Below are 21,090 nucleotides of genomic sequence, written 5' to 3'. Positions count from 1 at the left end.
GCAAATGTGACCTAAGGGCATATCTACAGATGCATAGTGTTTAGGACATGAGATGTGATGGGAACACTATCTACCATAGTGGGCAAGCAACGTTTGGAGTATTGTGTCCAGTTCTGGAAGCCATTTTTAGGATGGTCACAGAAACGTCAGAGCAAGTATGAAGGAGAGCAATGAGGAGTCTTCGGGTTTTGGAGAGTAAGGTTTATGAAGGAAGTTTGCAGGAATTAAGGGTGTTTAGCCTGAAGAAGAGAAGGCTGAGGGGGACATGGTCACTCTTTGAAAGAAATTGAAGAGCGAGCACTGAGAGGAGGGCAGGGAGCTCTTTCAGCTGGAAGTGGAAGCTAGGATGGGTTTTAATTATGGGTGGGGAGATGACCCTTTTGTTATTTTTAACAAGAAGTGTAGTTCAGTGGTAGGATCAATTGCCTAAGGAGAGGTTGGATGATTATTTGTCAGGATGATGCTTTAGATCATCCTGCATGGTAAACGTGGTCGGACTGGATGGCCTTTAGGCACCTTCCAACTTTTTAATTGTATGATTCTTTGATCAGGGGATCATCCTAATAGGAAATGGTTCAGTGTTGGCATACCTTTGTGCAAGCATTGTCTTCTGTATTTATTTGTTTGTTTATTAATTTATTATATTTATATACCGCCATTGTGTGAGCATCAATTATCCTACCACAGCAAAATCCTTTAGCTTTGGGATGAGCTGGGAGGGTTGGGGTGAGGGGTAGAGTGTCATCGAGTCACAGTTAACTTATGGTGATCCCACAGGGTTTTTAAGGCAGAATGATTAAGCAGGGATGGTTTGGTAGTCCATCCAAGTCCTTATCCAGCTTTGCTTCCAAGATCTTTGGAAATATTTAAACAGAGGCTGGATAGCCATCTGACAGATAGGCTGATTCTGTGAAGGCAAAGGAGTGGCAGGTTACAGTGGATGAGCGATTGGGATGTGAATGTCCTGCACAGTGCAGGGGGTTGGACTAGATGACCCATGAGGTCCCTTCCAACTCTAGGATTCTATGATTCTATGATCTGATTATGATTCTGGACTACATAGTACACCCTTCCACATCCCTGTGGCACAAGTACACCATCTTAAATTATCGATACATTGTCCATGCATACACTCTGGTATCCCAATGTGAGTGTCTGGACAACAGATCTCAGCCGATCGTCAGAAATGACCCAAATAGTATGTTTCAGTATGTCACGGGAAACCACTGAAGGTTGAATTCATGCTCTTTTAAGCCAAAGGATTTGGATTCCAGCCGATTAGATGGCAGGGGGCCTTTGTGCAAGGTTGACTCCAACCAGTTTTTCCACGAGTGACAAAATGAGACCCCAAAAAGACTGTACCACGGGGATCCCCAACCTTTCCAAGCTGGTGGGGACCTTTGGAATTCTGATGCCGCAAGCCGGCTGGAGCCGCAAAATGGCTGCCACAAAATAACCGCTGCAAGAGCCAGAGCCAGCCGCAGAATAGTTGCTCCCTTCATTCATGTCGAGAAGATCCTTGTGGTCTGCGGGCATCTACTGCCTAGGAAATGTGTTCTTTCTTTTTTAATCTGCAGAGCCACTCAAAAGCCATGTTTGGGCAGAAATCCCTGTGGCTCTACCCACCTGGTGGGCACCAGAAAAGCTGCTGGAGGTGGCATGGGCTGCATGTTGGGGACCCTTGTTCCACTAGGAGAGCCAGCTTGGTGCAGTGGTTAGGAGTGCGGACTTCTAATCTGGCATGCCGGGTTCGATTCTGCACTCCCCCACATGCAGCCAGCTGGGTGACCTTGGGCTCCCCACGGCACTGATAAAACTGTTCTGACCGAGCAGGAATATCAGGGCTCTCTCAGCCTCACCCACCCCACAGGGTGTCTGTTGTGGGGAGAGGAAAGGGAAGGTGATTGTAAGCCACTTTGAGCCTCCTTCGGGTAGGGAAAAGTGGCATATAAGAACCAACTCTTCTTCTTCTTCTTCTTCTTCTTCTTCTTCTTCTTCTTCTTCTTCTAGGTATTGTGCATAGACAAAAGCCAATGGGGGCTTCAGTAAGGAAGGGAATTGAATGAGCCTGACCCCCCCCCAAAAAAAAGCTGACTGGGTCCAACCTACAAGTCAGGTCTACAGAAGCTCCCAGTGGATTGAGACCTCTATATTTAAGACCACAGTGGAACTCGGTTGTGGATTAGACTGCTTTTCATGGTCAGATTGTGCTGAAAGGGTTAAATCATCCCTAGCAGAATTCTAACTTTCTCTCCCCTGTCTGCTGAGGGAAATCCTGAATGATAACAAACGGCTACATCGCTTTTAAGGTATTTTTGGCACTATAGCAACTGGTGATAAGGAATTCTGCAGCAAATAATGAGAGTTATTTTCTTCCCGTAATATGGATGAGAGAGTCCTCAGATATCAGGGCTGGCCTAGCAATCAGGGGTTGAAAACATCTTTCTTTGGGGCCTGTGAATTGCTGCTGGGATCAAGACAAATCTGTGCCTTAAGACCCTTTCGGTCACGCAAAGGTGTTTTCCATCACATTTAATTGGCTGAGCATTTTCCCCTGGCCACATTATAGATGAAAAAGTTAATTCACTGATTTATACTTTCGGCCCTTTTAGCTCTCTGCTGTTTGGGTGGGAAAGCAGCGGGAAGATTTTGTGGCCTGCTTATCAGGCCTTTCCATTTCATCCGCACTTTCTGTTTGGAAACCTGAACTATATTTTGAGAGAGAGATGGAGAGACAATTGGGGCAGGGTGGTGGTGGAGAGGGACAGGCAAAACAATGTATGGAAATAGCAGCACAGTGTGAAGGGAGGCAATGGGGAGGGGTTTCAATTGAAATATTTCCTGCACTTTAATTCGGAATCTTCCAAGCCTTTTGCTCTTCGGAGAAGACAGAAGGAGAGGGCTACCCTATCCCTTTTCCATGATGACATGTCTAATGAACAGCAATTGCCGATCCTCTTAATTTGGAAAGCTCAGTTCTGGCTCGCCTGGGCCAGTGGTGACAGCAATGAGGAGTCTCAAACCCAAGCTAACTTCACATGGAGAGAAATTATAATGAGGAAAGGTTCTAATGCTAACTTTTTAATTAAAAGAAACTTGTGGGAGAGTTAATGGATGTGGGAAACAGCAGATATTTCACATGAGGTGTTTCTTAGGGAATTTGGAAGAACTGCTCTTGTCTTTTCTGGGCTTATTCACAAGTGGCATTTTGTAACGCAAGCTCCCTGTCCACATGCATAAGTCTGTCAAAAGCCAGGCTTTGTGGGAAAGGACTCTGCTGAGATAGTGACTTGCTCCCCATATCCTAAAATCTGTCCTTTGGTAACCATAGATCCTGAATGGGGGTCGGGTAATGCAGAGTAAGCAATATTGTATCTTGATCTGAGTCGTTGTGAATCGTGTTTATAGGGTGACATCAACTGGGTAGCCAAAAAGCTCAATTGGGCCCCACCTGCACTATTTCTGAGAAATGCAGTGTTGATTTTACGCCTCCCATAGCCCTTAACTAGAAAATACTAGAATGGCAAGAGAGCTCCTTTGCATGGCAAACCTCTGCTGCCCCCTTCCTCTTCTCCATTCAGGGCTGTCAGAGGGCTCCCCAAAACAGATGAGAAGGACTGAAGAGCATTTATCTTTTAGGTGTGGAAAGCACTTGGGTGCTGTTTCTGTTGGATGGAAGGGAGGGGGGTCAGAAATCAGATGCCCCCTTTGGGCAGTGAAGATTTTGATTCACTCTGCCTAGGAGCCAGGCAAGGGGGCTGGACCCTGCAGCGTCTCCTGGACGCAACTCTCCAAGAGCTCCTAGCTGGAAAACACAAGAAATTAAGTGCCCAGTCCTCTGCGTTCATTTAACTAGGGAAAGTTGCACAGGGGATCAGGCCCTTCGTGTCCCATTCCCCCCCCCCCCCCCGTCCCCGCCTTCTGGGGACTGTCTTCCTGAGCTGGCCTCTGCAATGTGGCCCTGCCAGATGCCAGCGCCTTGCCCTGCGCTCTCAGATGCGCTCCCCGCCCCCCATTTTCTCCCATCTCCGCTTTGCAGGCGACGCTTGTCAGTTTGTCTTGCGGGATGGGTGGCTCGATGGCTGGGGCCAGAGGCTGTGGACGGGCTTAGCGTCTCGCTCTCTTATGCACAATCTGCCCGGGCTTCCCCAGCGGTTTCCTCTGTGTCTAAGGCGGCAGCTGTCCCCCCCCCCCCTGCCAGCTGCCCTGTGCGGTCCTGCACTGAGTTAATCCGCAGCAACTTGTTGGGGCCCAAGGCCATCGTGGCTTGCCTCCAGCGTGGTGGCAGTCTTGCTCCAGAACAGCCCCTTGACTCTGCAGGCTGCAGTCGCCACCGGAGAAGGCTGCACGTTCCCGTCGTTTGACCGGGGTCGCCACACGGGATGGCACAGTCTTCGGGGGTCACTCGGTAGGACGCTAGCCTTGCCCGCCTGGACGCCGCCGTTGGTGCTGGTGGCCGGGCCTTCCAAGGTGGGCTCTAAGCAGCGCTGGGACGGGCATGAAAGGCAGCTGAGGTTTCTTGCAGGCAGGACATGCCCTAGAGGGGAACTTTGCTCTCGGACGCCGGCCCTGTCCCCAGAGCCCTTAAGGCAGGCGCAGGGAAACCTCCGGGCCAGCAGGGCATTTCAGGCCAAGTGGCACACATTGACCTCCCCCGCCTGCCTCCGCAGCACTCCTGAGTAACTTAAGGCGGTCAGCCCCTGCGCTGAACACTCTCGGGACTGCCTGGATTTCATCTCACGCCTCCGGCTGAGGCGGCTCAAGGCTCAAGCGTCCCTGGGCTCTTCGGCCCCTCGGTTGGAGAGCCGGAGAAGAAGCCGGTGGGCCCCTTCTCTTTCCCGACTCGAAGACTGAAGGGGAGCCCACCCAAGGCAGACGTGGGCTGCCAGCCACTTTCTACCCCCTCCCCGGGTCACCCGGTTCGGCCCTCGGTGTCGGAAAGAAGGCCCTGCGTGAAGAAGGCCCTGGCTTGCCTTGGCTCGAAGCCAAAACAGCACCTGCTTAAGCAGGCTGCGGATCGAGTTCGCAGAAATCCACACGCTCCGAACTACCTCTCTCCTTAATCGATTAAGCGCCTGGCCAGGAGTCGATTGTAGACGGGTTGTTAGGCGGGGTCAGGGAGGAAGAAGGTGCTTTTATCAAATGGGTAGCCGTGTTAGTCTGAAGTCGCACAATAAAATCAGAGTCCAGGGGCACCTTTAAGACCAACCCAGATTTATTCAAGGGCAAGCTTTCGAGTGCAAGCACACAGTCTGTGGAAGAGGGCTTGCACTCGAAAGCTCACACCTTGAATAAATCTTGGTTGGCCTTAAAGGTGCCCCTGGACTCTGATTTTATTGTGCTTTTCTCGCTCTGCCAGTCTGTCCATCTAAGCCAGGGGTGGTCAAACTGCAGCCTTCCAGATGTCCATGGACTACAATTCCCATGAGCCCCTGCCAGCGTTTGCTGGCAGGGGGTCATGGGAATTGTAGTCCATGGACATCTCGAGGGCCGCAGTTTGACTACCCCTGAAGCCAACCCGGCCTCAAACCCCAAGTGGGGACACAAGTCCTGAAGGCATTGGACGGCCAAGCAACGGAGTCCCCGACCCAAACGCCACTTGGCATGCCGGGAAGGCGTCAGGCGAAGAGCGAGGAGACCTGTTGCATACCGGGCTGTCCGAGAAGCCCTCAAGGGAGATGTAGACCGAGCCACGGCCTTCGGGCGGCCTTAGAGAGCCATCGGATTGCGGGACTGTGGACCACCGAGCGCTCCCTCGCCCACGCCCGAGAAACGAGCCGTGTTGGCCGGCCTGAGAACCAGACGGGGATCGGTGGGACCGGCGTCGTGTGATCCACCCCCCGCACACCGCCCCTCGAGGTTGACCCACTCCGGTCTAGGGCCGCCCCCCGCCCGCCTCCCTGAAGGCTCTCGGCTTGGGCACCCCTTCCTGGCGGCCTGCTCCGTCGCGCGCTTACTCGAGAGTAAATCCCAGGGGTTCCGGCAGGTCTGCCGTCCCGTCGGCTGCAGGGAGGGGCTCACGGCGGTGTCGGGATCGAGGCCGGAGAAGCGCGTGGCTCCCTTGATGTATGGCGCCCCCCCCCCCCCGGCTCTTTCCCACCCGCCCGCCTCCGGATTGAAACGGGCTCCCGAAATGAATTTAGGCCGGGGAAATTAAATGTCGAGGCTGCCGCAGGCTAGCTGCCAGAGGGAGAATTCCGACGTCCTTAAGCCGGTGCACTGGGGGGGGGGGGAGGTCAGCGGTCGAGGCGCTGGACCTAGGGCCGCTGAACTGCCTGCCGGAAAACCGGAGGCAACTGCGATCCGCAAACCTGCTGAGCGAAAGGGAATCCTGTGTATCCCCCCCTCCGTGGCCCAGTGCTGCTGAAAACGGGAATGCTCGTCTAAAACAAAGAATTGGGGCTGGGTGGAGGGGGGGGTTAACATCGATGCTGCCAGTTTCCTTTCCGCCCCAAGTGCGCTGGCGCTGGGCAGGGATCCGACCGCCTTGGCTGAGCGCGCAGCCGTCCTGGGAAGGGTCTTCGGCGCCGGGGGTCGAGGGCCTCGAGGGGCCAGGCGGGCGATCTCAGCGCCACGTGCTTGGGGCGAGGGCGCCGCGGCTCCTGGGCCGGGCCGGGGCCTGGGTGCGGCGTGTGTCGCCTCTAATTCCCCCCTAATCCCCTCTCCGGTGCCCTGCCCAAAGGTGGCCTCTCAAGCAATCCCCGGCGCCGTGCGGAAGCGGAGCCAGGAGCCGGGCAAGCGGAGAGGGAAAGGCGGGGGGGGGGGGCAGGCCTTCTTCCCTGCAACAAGTTGCAAGCGCCGTCCTCCATCGGCCCCGGCCCCAGCGAAGAAGCACCGGGGGTGGGGGTAGGGGTGGGGTTGGGGGGCGAGTCCGGTCCGGATGGGGCCACTCGTCATGCCCCTGGTAGGCAATCGAACGCGACAGCCAGCCCACGGTTGTCTCCGCACTTTTCGGCGGCCCTTGGCCTCCCTCATCCGCACACGAGGGAGGCGAAGGCGGATGAAGGCAAGGGATGAAGCGCGGCCAGGTTTCCCGCAGGGCACATATGAGGCACACACAGACACCCCCACACACGCCACACACACACAAATAGCATCGCTGGTATGTTTTTCATTGAGGACAAAGAAGCCGGCAAAGTCCAGTTCGGGAAACAAGACGTCATTAATCATAGAATCGAATTATTTCTGATTTTATATACACACAGAGAGTTTAATCGGAAGGCGCCCTCCCTGGCTGGCGGGGCCCTCGCACCCCTGGACTCCTTCCCAGGCCTGTGTGTGTGTGTGTATCCACACATGAGCTGTCCGGGGTAGTTACCGCGGATTAACTAGTGGTTTAAAAAATCCTTTTAGATCTGACACTAAAATCGCGTTTGGATTGACGGTAAAAGAAATATTTTAACGGGGCTGGGGAGCGGCGTGAGAGGGTTCTTCAGCGGAGTCGCTACGGCCCCCCAAACAGGCCGCCTCTGGCGGAGTCCCCGCCGAAGGTGAGACTTTCCGCCTCGCTCATTCTCAAGGGCACCCAAAGGACTCCAGCCGGCTCCGGAGCCCGCAGAGACTGGGGCGCTCGAATGGGCGGGGGGGGGGCAGGGAGGCCATACGTTTCGGCTGGCTCCCTCTTCGAGCGGAAACCTCAGGCCGCCACGTTTTGGGGGCAGCGGCCGCAGGCGTCTTGGGGGATTGGGCGCAGATCCGCCATGAAGGGGAAAGGGCCTGTAGCCCGTGGTGGCGAGTCGCCGGACATCCCTCCCGCCTAAGCACAGGCGTCGGCCAACAGAGCCCCAGGACCGCAGCAGAGGACTTTAGAGTGACTTTGTTGTCGCTAGCAGAGCTTTCCCCCCCCCCCCGCTTCCTTTCCCTCTGCTTCTAGATCTTGATAAGACTCCGGAAGCAACACCCCCCCCCCCCGCGCGCCTCATACAGTAGGACTAATAAAAAAGAGATATTTTGACTCCTTAAGAACGGGGGGGGGGAGGTAGAAGGAGCCCCCCATCTCAAAAAGGAACTGCAAAGCAAAGTAATAATAGTAGTAATAGTAATAAGAATAAACAGCGCGGAAGTATTAAGAGACCGGTCGGGTCTTGCGCGGTCCTTTTGAGCCTTGTGCCCCTCCCTGAGGGGGGGGAGGGGAGCCCAGCCTAAATCCTTATCAAGGCCCTATTCGGTGGCTTCAACAAACAGAGTCCCCATTACTCCACGGCGCCTTTTGTTGGCCCTATACAAATGAGAACAAAATGGTTATTCAGGAAAACGCTTTTCGATTTGTATTGTGTGTGGCAAGCACAAAGCGCACTGTTATTGTATTAAAAAGAACCATCTGTAGCAGAAACAATGGCATCAAATTATCTTTGAATACCCACTGCAAAAATATAAAGCTTTTATTCTTTATTCTTATTCTCCTCTCTGGCCGGGCGGGGGGGGGGGGAGCGAGAAAGAGACAGAGCATTGACTTTTTTGTTGTTTTGGATGCTTTCTTACGACACACACACAAAATCAGCCATTTGGATTTTTAAGCCATACCATAAACGATTTTCCCTCTCTCTCTCTCCCTCTCTCTCCCTCTCCCTCTCCTTCTCCCTCTCCCCCCCTTGTTCCAGGGGCTGCAGTTTAAGGCTCGGGCTAGGGCGAGAAGGATGTGTAGCAACCCGGAAAGCCGGGGGAAGGGGGGAGGAAAGGAGAAAAACCGATTTGGATTCACTCTGGATGAGAAGAAGAGAAAGACCGGTTAAAAAAAGGGGAGGGGGGGCGGAATGGAAGGAGAGGCGGCCAGAGGGAGAGAAGAGCCGCCGCGTCCCTGCGAGCGCTGCCGCCCGGGGAAAGTGCTCCAGCCCCCCGGAGGCCGAGTGGGACGGAGAAGCCCCCGCGGACTTCGCCTTTCTCCTGCCAATCAAGCGACTTCCGAGCCAAGAGCCGCGGCTGGCAGGAAGGAACCTGTAAGTAACTTCGACCAACTTTGACATCCGCTTAGGCTGCCCCCCCCCTCCCTTGTCTCCGACGGCGCCTGAAAGACGAACAGGAGTCGATCTCGGTCTAGACGCATGCCTCTTATTAGGCAAAAGGCTTCAAAGGGATATAGACCTTCCGTGTGCGCCCCCCCCCAAAAAAAACAAAAAACTGTCGGGCTGAAATTGACTTTTGGGGGGCCGGGGGGGGATCTGCTGCCTGGGCAAAACCTTTTGTGACCCGTCCCCCTCAAGAAAGGGGCGTCTTCGGTTGCTGAGCGCGGGGCATGGCTGGCTGTCTAATACGGCTCTAGCGGGAGGGTCGAGCGCCGCCGTCTCTCTCCGTCGCAAAACCGGTCCAGCGCCGAAGGGCCAGAGGCGACAGAGGTTCGCGAAGCAGTCCTAGTCCAGTGGTAGGAAGCGTCAGGCGACAAGCGAGCGCGATCCTCTGCCGGCCGTCCCGCATCTGAATCTAGTGCGATCCACGGGAAAGGGGGGGGGGGGCTCTGGGAAACAGGTAACGCCGGGGGGGGGTTGCTGGCGGGGGGGAGGAGAGCCCAGGAGGCGATGGGTCTACTTGGGGGAAGCGACAAGGTGTTGGCGCGGCGCCAGCGGCGGAGGCTGGCTCTTGTTCTCGCGCGCCCCCTGATGGTAGGATGGAGATTAGCTTTCGCTTTACTCTGCCGGTACCCGGGAGGCAGCTGTTTCTCTGCCTGTCCTCCGCCCCCAACTTTCTTGACTGATTTGCAGTCCCCCCCCCCTTCAAAGAGTAAGAGGGGTTTTCTTTCTAGCTCTGCAATACCTTCACACACAGTTATCCCCACCTTTCCATAAACCCCCAGCCAAATAGATATATTGTCTGTAATTCATTTTAAAAACACACACACACCGTGGGGAGAGGGTTAAATAAACCTATCTGTCTGTAAGAATGCTTGTCAATTATTTGGTGCCAGCCAATTTTTTTTTGCCTAATTATAGTACACGATTTTTTAAAAGAGAGAGAGAGAGTTCCTTTTAAGAAGTTATGCACGTTTGGTACGTCTTTCCTTATTTCTCTTCATTCCTCCCCCCCGGCTATTATTATTATTAGTATTATTTTTATTTTTAACAACAACAACAAAAAAGCATTCGGTAGATAAAGGTTAATCTCGGGTTGAATGACGGAGCTGTGATTGACAAGAGGAAAGGTGTGGAGGGCAGGTAGAGCTGTCTTATTTACAGCCCACTGCTTGCTACGGAGCTTTTGTGCGGACGGGGAAGCTAATTTAGCGCTGATCAAAAGCACCACGGAGTTAAAGGGGCTGGTAATGACTGCTAATTTCATTTCAGCCTCATACATCCCCGACCGCTGTAATTAAAGACGTGCTATTTAAATACAGGTGAAGAGCTTTTTTTTTTTTTAAGTGGGGGGTTGGGTAGCCCGATTGCCATTTTATTTAGGCTTTTCCATCCTCAACGGGCGCAGATACAACATTTGATTTAGGATTTGTATTTCAGGTTGTATCTCCCACCCCCCCCACCCCCCACAACCGATTTGTCTTTTATCTCGGACACTCTCCGGGGTTCCCTCCTTCTCCCCCCCCCCCTTCAATAAAATAGATTCGTATGGAAAGAAACTCTCTTCCCCTTCCCGGTTGAAAGCTAACCTATCAACAACGGGAGAAGAAAAGGTTTTTAATGCGGAGTTATTTTATTTGGGGGCCAGGCCGTTGAATCAGACGCAGCGCCGATCAGCCAGAACGGGTCAGCCTGGTTGGAGACGGGAGGGGGGGGAAGGGGGGCACAGATCAGGGTGTTTTTTTAAGTACCTCTATGAAAGATCATTTATTAATTAAATTATTTCCACACACACACACACACACACACACACACACTTCACGCTAGAATTTGTTGGCTCTGCAAACGATGTAATTTCTCAACTGATGTCAGTTTGCTTTCTAGCCAGACTTCAAAGGATTAAAAAAAAAAAAGCTCTACGTTTTCGTAGCTGGTTAAAATGGATCCTAAAAAAAAAAAAAGAAGACGAAGAAGAAGAAGAAAAGAAAGAGAGAGAAGTTAGCCTTTAATCTCTTTTTATCCACGAGGACTAAAAGATCTGTACTCGACCCCGCTAAGCTTGCAAGCTCGGCGCCCGCTTCTTCCGGGGTTGTGATGGGCTTAGATGAGAGGCGGGGGCTGAGCAGGATGTCTCAGCGCCCCCTGTTGGCCGCAGCGCCAGTCCTGCCGGCGGCCGTCACCTCGGGCCTGGGCGTCTTCCGCACAACAGCTCAGCAAACTTAACGAGACGAAACGGGCTGGCAATTAAAATCAAAGCGCAGGCAAGAGTCTGGCCCGCCACACACGGCGCTGGCGAAAGTTTCCTTTTCAACTGGATGGTGCATTTAAGGGGAGCCGCCCCAGCCCCGGTTTAAAGAGGGCGCGGCGCTTTTGTCTTGCGGGTGGGGTTTGCGCTTGTTGTTTTACAGGCTTCCATCAGTGCAAAGGTGGGTTTTTTTGTGTTTTTAGAAGACATCCTATATAAACGCAATGCTTTTAGGAAATGGCCGGGACGAAAATGATTACGCAAATTAGCTGGGCCCTCGATGCTTCGGTCTGAGATCGTTTAATTAAACGTCAACTCCAAGTACTGTGTTGTTTTTTTTTAAAGAAAAGAATCTTTAGTTCTTGGGGTGACTTAAAAAAAAAAGGCTGCCCACTTCTAGAAACCCTTCTGGGGGGGATCCCTGCCAAGGGATTTTTTAAATGCTTTAAATAAATTAGAAACGTAAAATTTAAGAACTTTGCCATACAAGAGGAGAAAATTAAGTAACAATTCCTTATTGATTGTAAGGCACACTGGTGTTTTGGTTTCTTATCTAGAGAGATTTAAAGGCCATAGTTAGCGTTGTAGTAATATATAAATATGGGAAGTGAAACAATGCTGCAAATTCCGGGTGAATCTCACCTTTATACCTGCCCCTCCCATATAAAATTATGATTGCTCCAGAACTCTGTTAATTTGTGGCAGCAAAATTAAGACTCACGAATGGTATTCGCCCAAACCTGAGTGAGCTTGTAACATCCTTCTGTTTTATCATGTAAGCCAATATCAATTGGTTAAAGAAATCCTGCGGTTTTAAGCCCTCCCCCCCCCAAGGACCGAGGCCACGATCCTACACGTTCTTACTCGCGAGTAAAAGCCCCTGAGTAAAAGCCCTTTACAATCTCTCTGTCCGGGGCTTTCCACCCTTGTCGTGCTCGTAAGCCCCCTGGACCTCAATGGGACAACGCGGGAAGTCCGGGAAGGGCGCTGGGACTTTGGGGGGAGGGGGTTCCGGCCCGCAAAGGCCGGGGCCACCAAGGAAGTGGAAGAGGTGGGCCGGCAGGGTTGGTCGCGGGCGCTGGCCTTTTGTCTTCCTCGGGGAAGCGCTTTGCAGAACAAAACGCCCCAACTGCCCGGGCCTCCGGTCTGAAAAGGGGGGAAGGAAGAGAGAGGCCAAGCCAGCGGAGACTCCTGGCCGGTGATCCTAAATGCGGCGCGCTTCACCCTGAAGACCAGCTGGGCCGGGTGGGAGCCAATCCCTCAAAGAGACGACTTCGGAGCACGGAAAGCATCCTGGGTTGGTTGAAAACATGTGGGGACCCAAGCAGACATTTTAAACCCATCAGGGCAATGGAACGCTGCGGTCCTCGCTGCGTTGGGACCAGGAGTAGACATACCAAACCCCCTTCCTACTCTCTCGGTGGGCTGTGACATTCAGAGCCAAAATTCTCAAGCCAGCGGAGTAAGAAACACAGGAGGACCGGCGCTCTCTCCTAGAGAAAGTGGCGGAACTCTCAACGGAAGTCACCTAGCTCCCATTGGAGTTACTTCGGAGTCAGCACAGGGGCAAGCAGGAGGTGAGGTTTTGATCCGGGTTTGTCCATTGAACAAGGGAGGCCATGGTTCTGTCCCTCCGGTGCCCTGCTTGAGAGGGCCCTGCCCAATGCTTAAGACAGCCCCTGAGTTCACCTGTCTCCATCCCACCGGGTTCTTCTTGTCTTTGTTTTCCCGGAGAGAAAATCCCACCCATCTGTGCCAATATGGACCATTCCAACCGGGAACAGGTGGAAGAATGTCAGGCTCCGTGGACTTGGGATATTGTGGTGAAGAGGTAGAAGGTGGCCCCAAACATACACTGTTGTCATGTCAGTCCTTTTTCTCTTGGCAGGGAAGTACCGAAGGCCTGCCTGTGTCTGCAGGGTTGGCCTTGATGGCCTGTTGAACAGATTTGGAGTCCGTGGCACCTTTAAGACATTGGGGAAATACATTGGGGAAATGTGCCTGCACAGGAATGCTCATACCTTGAATAAAAATGTGGGTCACTGGACTCTTAAGTGTGTTCTGCTGCTTCAAACCGACGTGTCTACCCACTTGAATCAATGCCCTGTCTGTGCCCTCCGGGAGGACCCCTGTGAGAAACAGGATGCCGGAGGAGCCGAACCACAGGTCAGGCGCAGGGCGCTCTTCTTAAAGATGCCCAGAATCTGGCATACAGTTGGATATTACCGGATTTTCAGCCTGGGTTCCATCTCTTGGCCTACAACCTTCAGGGATGAGCAGGCCTTCCTGAAGATCAGCCTGGGACATTGTCGGTTAGATTCAAGTGCAGGACACTTGCAGCTGGATTGCCCTGTGTTGAGCAGGAAAATCTACCTCTAAAGGGCATGGAAAGTGCATCATCCAATGTGTGCACCATGGGCCCAGGAGCACCCGAAGAGACCGTCAAGAGTTTCAGAGGAGAAGAGACCATCAAGAGCAGGGGTAGTCAAACTGTGGCCCTCCAGATGTCCATGGACTACAATTCCCAGAAGTCCCTGCCAGCGAATGTTGGCAGGGGCTTCTGGGAATTGTAGTCCATGGACATCTGGAGGGCCGCAGTTTGACTACCCCTGGTCAAGAGTTTCAGAGGAGAAGAGACCGTCAAGAGTTTCAGAGGAGAAGCTCCGGACAGTCAAAGCTCCCTTCATCAAACACCTGCATGTCCTTGCCAGGGGTCAAAAAATCATGAGGGAGTGTCCCACCTTCCGAGGATGGCATCTTATCACGTCCTTGTTTCCCAGTTTGCTAAGAGGGTTCTACCCTCGAGGGACCCCTTAATTCTGGAGCAGGTGGGGGTGCCCTGTGGGTCTGAAGCAACAGAATGGAGTCTGAGTCCCCTTGAAGACCCAGAGTTAAACTTTGTTGTTCTAAAAGTTGCCCCTGGATTCAAACTTTGCCCTGTAGTGAAGGAAGCCCAGGAAGCTGCCTTTCGTGGTTCCCCAAGACCATGCGGATCCAGGGCCCCATTCTGCACCCAAGGATGAATGCATCTTCAATGCACCTTAGAAGGGCATTTTCCTGTTCTGCACAGGAAAACCCAGCTGCAAAAGCACACTGAAAGCGAATTATCCTCCAGGTGCAGAAAGAGTCCAGGTCAGGGCCGCTCTCCCAGTGGACCATTGGAAGTCTTTCGGGGCCACCCGATAGCGGGAGCTTTCTGGAGGCGCACAGGAGCAGCCCGGGCACGATTCAAACGGCCTCCGTCCCCTTTCTCGAGCGAGAAGGCGAGCGGGTTGTTGTCACCGCCTCATCACCGCCTGAGAGGCATTCTGCCTGTCGGTGCCGTCAATGATCCCCGCGCATTACCGCTCCCGGGCGAAGGCAGCCCAATGCTACCTGTCCATCTCGCCTGCATGATAGCGGATTGCGGAGGCCCGCGAGGAGACGCCTCGGAATGTCTCCCAGACCGTTTATGCACTGGGAACTTCACTGCCCCAGCTCCCATGCAGGAGCAAAACTCTGGGGCAGATGAAGAGCACCGGGCCAAATGCTCCCCCGTGTGGGTGCAGGAAGAGGTGGGGCTACCTGCTATGACTAAAACTCCAGCCTGCAGCCCAGCATGAAACCTCCAGTGCATAAATGGTCCCAGTCACAACAACGAGGCATTTCGCTCCGCGTGTTTATGCACCCGGGCGGCAATTTCCACCCACCCCTCCCGCGCTCGGAAGAAGCGGCTACTTTCCGCCCTGGGCGACCTGGCTGGCGGTCCCTCTTCGGGAAGCCCCCGGGTGGGCTGCCATAAGCTCAGACCCCCCCTTCTTCCTCCCGCCGCCGCTGAGGCGCACCTGGAAAGGACCCCCGGGCTCGGGGCTGGTTCCGGGAGGCCGAGGGGTCTCCTTGGGCTCTCTTGGGGAGAGCATGGCCCCCACCTCCACCTCCACCCCCACCCCTCTTTGCATGGCCTCCAAAAGCCCGCCAGATGGGAGGAGATCTGTCTCCGGAACTGCCCCCCCCCCCCCCCGGGGAACCGGCCCGGACGCCCCACCGCGGGAACGCTTCGCTTCCTTCCAAGTTCCCCCGAGCGCAGGCGGATTTGGAAGCGCAGCTCCTCGGAACAGACGAGCTCCATTGAGCTGCGGGAGATTTATGTCGCCTGACGAATGCAGTCACGGCCCGGGGTGTGGGGCTGGGGACAGACGGGAGCTTTGCTGAGACTTGGGGGGGGGGGGAGTGTGGGGTGAGGTTGCCCCTGGCACCCGCCCCCAGTTTGGGGAGGGGGGGCAGTGTTATCGCATGGGGTCGTCGGGAGCACATGCTGCTGAAAGCGACCGTGTGACGGATTGCGGGCAGGGAATCCCGCAGGCAGGCCGTCCCGCGCCTCAGCCCACGTGGCTTGAAACCCGGTTGGATATCCGGAGCCTGCGGGCCTCGGCATCCGGGGGACGGTCTTCCCAGCGATCGGAGGGGGCGACGCACCCAGGCCCCATCCGGGAGGCATTGGCCTGGAAGCCAACGTGGCTTTTGATGCCCAAGTCTTGTCAGCTGAAAATCAGGAGAACAATAATATATCCCCGTCCAGGGCCACCTGGAAGACCCATCAAAGTTCCGTTCTGGATGGGAACTTCGGTTGATCTTCGAGGTCTTCAGACCAACACGGGCGCCCCCCCCCCCCCGAGTGCTCTTCCTTGAAAGTCATTTGGCTCCCAAGTATGTCGACCGAGCCATTTGGCTTGCCTGCCGTTCCCAGCAATGCTTAATCCAACGCCTACGGATTTGGATCTGGGGAATTAAGCGGGGTTGGCCCGGCTAGTCTTGGGATGGGAGGCCGCCAAAGGGAGGCGGTCAGGCGGAGGCCAGCGCAGGACTGGGACCTGCAGGGCCCTGACTCTTCCTTGGAAACGCCGGTTGAGGCTAAGGTTGCCAGGCCAGCCTGGGGTTTGGGAGACCCCGGTTGAAGGCAGAGAGACCTCGGGCCTGCCAAACGGTCTCAGCCTCACCTCCCTCCCCGGGTCCTGGGATGTGAGCAGGGAGCGGAAGAGGGGAGAAAGGAGGGTTACAAAGGAATCGCCTCACTAAACCTCATGGAAGTGAAAGCCCAGGGCCGCCTCTCGGGAATCATGAACTCCACGGGGCTTCCTCCCGAGGGAATCTGCTTTGGGTGGCAGCCCGGGGGTTGCCCGGGAGCCCCGGAGTGGGGACAGGTGGAAGTCCTCCAGCTCCACGGAAGGCGGAGTCCTTTACTCTTAAAAATGCTTGGGGGGGGGCATGGCCCTGCTTTCGGCTCTCCTAAAGAACGATGCGTTTTGCTTTGCTTTCTTGGTTTGTTTTTGCAGTCCGGGATGTGACCCACACTCCTCCCGGGGAAATAGAGAAGGGCTGGGGAAGGGATCGGTGTCGGCTTCAGCAAGCCGGTTGAGGAACCCACCGGAGTCTAAAGGCGTCTTGTGCCAGGAAGCCCCACGGAATTCTATGGGACGTGTTTCCAAGAAACGGGACTCACTTTAAGGTGGGTTCGTTACCCCTGATCCAGCCTCCCTGCCTCGCGTTGGGATGGCCCAAGAGCGGCCTAGGGGGGTGGGAATCCCATTGATCCCCTTCACTACGAAGACCGGGCGGGTCTTTTCGCAAGCTGAAAAGAGCCCGATCCCGAACACGACTCCGAAGTAAACCCTGCTGCAGGCCATGGAAACCGAGTGCAGCGTCGCCCCTTTCCAACCTTGGCTGCCCCCTCTTGGCTTGTAGGGTGGCTCAATTGATATGCAATGGCTCCCCCCCCCCAGCCCGCGGGCGGATTGTTCCCCGAGAGGGCCCCGTTCTGGGTCGCCTGGGGGTGCTTTTTTCGCTGGCTGGGAACAGGAAGGGGAGGAAGGACTTTTTGCTCTGGGTGGGCGAAGAGGGGGCTCAAGCAAAGCGGGCCTAGAAGCCGTCCTTCTAAAACGAACCGGCCTTGCTGAGGCTGTAACAGGTGTTTGGCTGCTCCCCCTTTCTATGCCCCTCCTTTTGCAGAAGATTTGGGAGAAGCTGCCGTCTGCTTCGGGTGGCTTTCAGTTCTTACGTCTCCCGAACAGGACATCCTCTCGTTGGAGGGTTCAGCGATCCTTTCCAAGGGGCGCTGATCATTCCCGCCCCGCGCTTCTGGCCGAATCATTTCATGAATTTGGCTTAAGGTTCAGGTTGGTCTACGTTCTCTCTGCTTCGGGGGGCTGGGAGAGAGAAACCGGAGAGCCCCTGAATTCTGGGGTAAAACGGCACGGGGAGGCATCGCTTCTTCGCCTCCCTCCTCCCCCCCCCTCCGTGATTGTTACTTGTAATACTACCCCTAAGCGTGGCAATCGAGCGCTTTGCCGGACGCACGGGAACAAAAAGCAGATTAAATACTTTCAAACAGCATTTAAAAAAAAATCCCAAATGTGAATGAGCACGGATTAGTTGTGTCCCCCCCCCCCCCTCCAGCGTGGATCTATTGACACCGCACTCCTCTTTCTCCTTTTCTCAACCACACAGACTCACAAAGTGACCTTCATGGAAGAACCTCACCCCACACCCCACCCCACCCCGCGCGAACTTTTCATGCAGTCATGGGGGAACCGGCGGGCCTGCAGGAACGGAGCTCCGAGGAAGACCCGCGAGAGATGCGCCTTCGGCGTCCTGCAGCGCGCTCCCCAAACAGATCAGGGCTGGGCTAAGGTTGTGGAGCACAGCTTAGCGCAGGGAAACGCCAGCGATGGCAGGTGGGACTGGCCTCACCGTCAGGCAGGTAGAGATTGGAAGGCACACACATAGGCACACACACACACAGACACACGCTGTACCCGAGGCTCTCTATGCAGTCTGAAGTGACGGGCTCAAGGCACTTCTAGCGGGCGTCACTGCGGTGATGTAATTATATTAGAGCCGCTATATTGCCCTCGTTAGCCGGGAAAGGCCTCCAGGGACGCCTTGGCTTGCTCGTCTGGCGTCTGAGATGTGCGTGTTTGTTGTGGTTGTTTTTTTGGAAGGCCCGCAGGACGCGGTACTCCGGTCTGAAGGGAGCTTTGAAGGATCGGAATGAGTTCTGGCTTAGAGTTCTGGATTCTCGGTTCTGCTTTTAACCTTCGCATATCGAATCTCCCTCCCGCCCCCCTTGTCCTTCCTTCCAGTGGATTTGCTGTGGGAATCTGCTTCTGTAAATCTTTCCCTCCCCCCCCCGCGCCTTTCCCCTTTCCTCCCCCCCCCCTTTATCCGCATTGTAATTCCTGCTGCATCCCTGTAGGAAGTGAAAAGTCCAGTTGGCTAGTTGGGAATTTATTTGATTTTTTTTTTAAAGAGGCATTGGGTTTTTTTAAACAGATTTTTTAAAAGTTGTGTTCAATTTTGTAAGACGGGGATATTTGTGTATTCATTCGCTTTTTTGGGGGGGGGATATTCTCTGGTTGATGAAATCAAAACTTTCGGGCTGGCAAGTTGACATTTCGCGGGAAATTGAGTTATCAAGGCAGTAATTATTTCACAAGGAGATAAAAAACCCTTCCTAGCCCCCAACTGTCAAACTCTTTTTAGAGTTTTCTCCCCCCACCCTTCTCCCCTTCAAATTGCACATTTAAAAAAAAAGGGGAGGCAGAGCAGAGCTCTTCCTAGCCCAAGAGTCTCTGAGTGGTTAAACAGAGCCCTCCCCCCGCCCCCACCCCAATACTGGTGGTCGTCAAACTCTGCTAATTAACAATGCTGAGAAATTCCATCTTAACAAGGACATTCTCTGAGTCTCCGCCGGTTCCCTGCCGCTCGCCTTCATTTCCATAAGAAGATTAAGAGTGCAGGGAACACACTCAAATGCAGATGTAGAAAAGAAGGCCTTTTAACGAGCATCATAATAGTAAGATGCTTGGCTAGTTCCCGCCTAATTGCTGCAAGTTAAACCTCTATTTGCAGTGAAGGACCCCCCCCCCAAAAAAAAGGGGGTGTTGCAATCTTTCAATCTCCCCCAAACTGCTTGCTAAATTTGAAGAGGGAACTGGGGGAAACTTTTTAAAAAGCGAGTAGGGTATCCCCCCCCTCTAATACCCTCATAACCTCCCCCCTTTTTATTTGGTTGGGAGGCAGGCCAGAATTTGTACTCTCCCGTTTTTTTTGTTTTTTCTTCTCCTCCTCCTCTGAGCTGTGGTTTAGACCAGAAAGCAAATTAAGAGGAATCTCACCTTCAGCTCCCCCTCCTTGTCCCCTTTATTGTCCCTTACTGGAAAATATTGGGGGGGGGCTGTTTGTGTCGCTGCCATGAATTCCAGGCAAGGCGACGAGGGTGCAAATAATCCAGATTAAAACGCCCCGCTCCGCGTTTCCTTTTCCATAATGCCCAAATCCTGCCATTGGAGGATGGGGACGAGAATGGGGTGGGGGGGGGTGGAGGAAAGCGCTCGGGTTTCTCTCGGCTGGCCACCGGTATCCCTTCAGAGAAAAGGCAAGATCTCGCCCCACACCTAAGGCCTGGAAAGAAACAGCCCGGAAAAAGAAAGAAATAGCCCGGAAAGCACTATCGCTTTTATCTCAATTTTCTATAGCGCATCATTATGTATGTATGCTGGAGACAGTTCGCTGCACTGATAAGGAAAACACGGCTAATTAAAATAAAGCGGTAAATACTCGTGATAACCCAATTGTTAGGGAGCTTCATACCTTATTTAGATGATAAATGCAATTAACAAAGAGCCCCACCAGCCACTTTAACCTCTTAACTGTGTTATTATAGAGCTCAGTGCCAATAATACGCATCTAGTTATTGGGGGGCGTGGGGGGGGGAGAGCGAGAGAACGAATCTTTCCCCGGTCTCCCCATTCCTCCCCAATCCACACCGGATTACTACAGTGTTGTGTGTGTGTGTGTGTTTAAAATTATACCCACCAACCATCAGTTAGCATTGTATTCACATAGGCCAAATGACTGCCTTCCACACCCGCCCCTTTTCTTCGAACTTAATTATCCATAAGATTCTTTTTTTTTATTGCTTAAGGACGTGATCAAGTATTTATACTGAAGGACAACAACAGCCAAGTGAACGTCGGCGTCTGGACCATTAAAGGGGTGGTGGTGGTGGAGGGATTCTCTTTCCTTCCGCGTAAGGGACTCGATCCTTGATGCCAGGCAACCAGAGCCAGAAGGCTGAGTTTCAGATCAGCCGTTGGGGGGGTCGCAGCCTTTTCCTGATCCAGAGATCTCAGGGCTAAGCGGTGTAGTCATGCGACCCTATTGAATAAGGTAACTGTTGACCGAAACCACCAGCGAGGCTCCCCGGTCTAAGAGGGGCGAGAATATATTCTCGACCGTCCGAATACCACCCGGTCACTTTTGCTCCTGTTGTTACTGGGTCCAGAGGGGGGGGGGCTGTAACGAAGCGGCGTGTCGCGCAGTGAAAAGAGAGAGGCATTTTTGGAAGGGGAGCGAATGGACCAGTAGGGGGCGCACCAACCCCATTCGTAAATCCCCCGGTTCTCAAAGTCCAGGGCGCCCTCTCAGCCTTCGCTCCCAACCTTTTGTGTTTCAGATTCACTTTTCCAGCTTTTTACAAAGAATTCAGACCCAGGGACAAGTTTTGAAAAGCACTTTTACCTTTTTAAATTTAATTTCGCCTACGCCGCGGGACTCAAGGAAATAACAATTAAAATGGGGTTTAGTAAGAACGCTGCCTTCCCTGCCTCTTCCCAAATCTAACTTTTTGAAGTTGACGTAAACTTTAAAAAAGAAAAAAAAACAAGAAATAAACCAGGACGCCCCCCCCCCCAAATGCAGACAAATAAATATTTTTCTCGTGGCCTGAAAGGTGTCTCCCCACCTCCACCATGCAGCATTGGGCGAAATCTAGGGGAGGAGGGTGTGTGTGGGAGGAATCAGGAA

The 21,090-nt window shown here is 53.7% G+C and overlaps 1 long non-coding RNA gene across 6 annotated transcripts in view; it reads left to right on the top strand.

The window, feature by feature from the left end:
- The window catches only part of LOC143842954 (uncharacterized), a 461,327-nt gene that overhangs the window by 395,403 nt on the left and 44,834 nt on the right, over positions 1-21,090 (top strand). For all 6 annotated transcript variants that reach the window (XR_013233404.1, XR_013233401.1, XR_013233402.1 and 3 more), the window contains one exon: positions 8,601-8,936. This is a non-coding gene — a long non-coding RNA (uncharacterized LOC143842954). The remainder of the gene's footprint in view (positions 1-8,600; positions 8,937-21,090) is intronic.

The sequence above is a fragment of the Paroedura picta genome, chromosome 8, assembly GCF_049243985.1.
Source record: "Paroedura picta isolate Pp20150507F chromosome 8, Ppicta_v3.0, whole genome shotgun sequence".
NCBI lineage: Eukaryota > Metazoa > Chordata > Lepidosauria > Squamata > Gekkonidae > Paroedura > Paroedura picta.
The sequence above is the reverse complement of the archived record's forward strand: the minus strand, read 5'-3'. Positions and strand labels throughout refer to the sequence as shown.